The sequence below is a fragment of the Pieris rapae genome, chromosome 10 (genome assembly GCF_905147795.1).
Source record: "Pieris rapae chromosome 10, ilPieRapa1.1, whole genome shotgun sequence".
Taxonomy (NCBI): domain Eukaryota; kingdom Metazoa; phylum Arthropoda; class Insecta; order Lepidoptera; family Pieridae; genus Pieris; species Pieris rapae.
The window spans coordinates 8,298,665-8,301,970 of NC_059518.1; positions in this window are offsets into that span (position 1 = coordinate 8,298,665).

The following is a 3,306-nucleotide window of genomic DNA, read 5'->3' on the forward strand; positions in this document are numbered from 1 at the left end:
ATCGTCGACTGACTGGCAGCGCGCGCGCACCCCACTTTCTGCCACCAAAAATTTTCTACCACCACTGCGTAGCTCAACGCGCGGCCCGCTATATGATAATACCGTTTGGATTTGATTTAGTGTAAGCGTTATTCTGTAAGAGAAATACTTAGGCGCACATATTTTTTTAAATAGACTAACTTATAAATAGTTAAAGTAATTTTGTTTTTTATGTTATTTTAAATTAAAAATTCATATAAATCTAATATCGAAGACCTGTTCATTGTGTATTTGTGTAATTATCTATTATAATAGATTTATTAAATAGACTTGTAAATACCAAGAGAAACTAATAGCTATTAACAAACAAAACAAACAAAAATATAAAATTAAAAATAGTTTTTTATGCTAAAATTCAATTATAATATAAAAGCGACGCATTTCTCTCAAGCTTTAGAAGTTCTGGCGGTTGCTATCTCCAATGCGTACACGCACACAGCGATGGGCACGCACACGCACACGAACGTGTTCAGCCTACAGACCTACAACCAACTTTCTTCTACCGTCACCACTATCCCAATATAATAGAGTGTATAATCGTTCGTTCCGGTTGATATTGGTATTGGTCGATCGAGCTGGTTAAGTGGGCCAATGGTTTTCTTTGTAGGCTCCGCTGAGGCCCTCACAGGTCCTATTTCTTAGCGCTTAGATGATCAGCTACTTTAAGGTATATCTGAATATTTAAATTTTAAGACTCAATTACTGAGCGTTATCAAACGGGTTTTTACAATTAAATAAGCGTCATTAACTACTATATGATATGTTATCATTTTCGTCCATTTTCATTTAGATGTAGCAATTTAATTTTTTTTGTGCTAGACTGACACGGTTCTCCGTCAAAGCAAGTTCGAAATTCAGAGAATTTGAACCCCGTTTGTGTAATAATGAATGTTTATATGCAATCAATAAACACTTGTAAATGAGAAATCACTTGGAGATGAAAAACGCAAATCTTGGAACAAAAAAACTCTTCTCAGAAATTAATCAATCAAAATACACACTTAATGGGACTTCATATGTATATTTGTAGTCGAGTTTTTTACAAATATGTAGTTAAAAGTGTTATTTATATTATTTGTATGCATAACATTAAGATATAATAAAATAGTGTTTAATCTAAATGAATACGGCATTCTGGCAGCGATCTATGCTAGTAACGGTATCTATTAATATTATGCTGATTTTGTTCCTAATTAGTCTCAAATACGTATTATGCGCTTTCTGAGAGTTTAGGTCAATGCAAAGATTTTAATTAATATTTTCTTACATTATAAATGAAAAAAATAAGTGCTACTTTCGGTATATACCTATTTGTAACTATTTTAACATTTTATAAGTAAATTATCCATGCGGGGGTATTTGTACATTTTACTGTGAAAGTTTACTATTATTAAACTAAGCGGTGGTGGAAAATCGTTCTTTTATTTTAGACTAATGCTACATAATTATTTAAATTGGAAAAATCTAAAAGAATAACATACTTTGGGTTTTTAATTGGTATATTTAAAACAATCTTAAGACATTTTAAAGAATTTATTATTTCATAGTTAAAAATTGTACACCCTCTAAATGGCTTGGTTTTTTTATACCTTCTTATCGTTCCTTATCGAAGGTTTATTTCGCAACACTACCAAAGGTATATGAGAGATGTGAAGTCATGTTAGTATACGAAATTTATTTATTTCATTCTAATTGCACTGTTTTAACCGAAGAGATATTTAATCACAGTGAAAATAAAACAGTAGGAGGACAGGAGGCGAGAGAGTAGTAGTCAAAATAAGTAGTAGTAGTACTACTAAATAAGTATTTATGAATAGGACACGACAATCAGGACTCACACCCCTAAGAACGATCTACTATGCAAGTCTTTCGAGGGAAAGGTGATTAAATTTTTAAAGGCAAGGTGCTTTTATAGTGTGGGCGAGTATCTAGATTATAGGTTTGACGATAATTCTTAATTACTTAACTTATCTACTATTACGACATTATCTTAATATTTTTACTACATGACATTATAAAATTAAAAAATATTATTAAAGGGAGTCCCTCTAGACAAAGTTAATATTTTTTAATAATTAAAGTTTAAGGTTAGTTATTAGATATATTTTTATGTATTATGTTATTTGTTTTGAATTGTATGTAAATAAATATTATTAGTCTATTATAAAATTAATATGACATTTGCAAGCCTAATATGTGTATATATGTGGCGGATTGTACGGATTTTTATTATTAATGTATCTAATTGTACCACTATCATAGCAAATAAACAATTTCATTTAATTTATTTCATTACAGCTGTGCATCAATTGACAGAAAAGTTTATTTACGTATTTAACAACCCTGTGTTGAACACACACACTTGAACGATGAAGATACCATGAGGAAACCATTCTTCCTTATGCCGCATTTATATTCAGCCGTAGTGAGCAGGGAAGTGGGCAGGATGAGTATGTAAACGCCATACATGCGACGAAGTATTAGACCCACCACCAACCACACAACACTAGGCGGCGTGTCACAGGCAAAGAAGGCTAATCACCTAGCTTTAAGAAAAAAAAATCACTAAATAGAAACACATACATATCTTAGTCAGGTGGGTTTAGTACCAATTACTTTTTGTCGGAGGCTTCGCTATAAATGTAGTCGCCATTGGACGTGCATACTTGCATTTTAATAACTAAAATAAATGACCGTTATTAATATATAAACAATTTGTCAGTTGAATAAATATCGTGTGACGAGTTCAATTTCGTTAATGAAGCTATAACTTACGAATAGTAATGAGAATCGGTTTAGTTTTGACAGCGTTGTAATTTGTGGGTGTGGCTAAACATCTTGCCCTTATTAATTTTTTAAACTAGTTTCGCCTGCAGCGCTTAGCTTTATGTTAATTTTTGAAGACGATGCTTAATAGTCTTTTAATTTTGAATTAATTTTCAATTTGATTAGATTTAATGTTGATTATGCACTCACCCATTTTTTTTAAACATAAATTAATCGTACTGTCACAAATAGAGACAAAGTTAGAACGATGTTTTTGTGATTGTTTTGTGTGTTCTAAATGTGTGCATTAAATACATATATAGTCCTAAGCTCAGTAGATTACATTAAATATTTTAGTTCGTTTTTTAGCTTCTTTAGTTATCATCCGCTGTTATTGACGTCTTCTTATGATGTATAAAGCAAAACGTTTAATTACCACCCAGGTACTTATTACATCTTAAAATTGCCATTTATGTGGTGTAAAGTATAGAATAGTCGAAA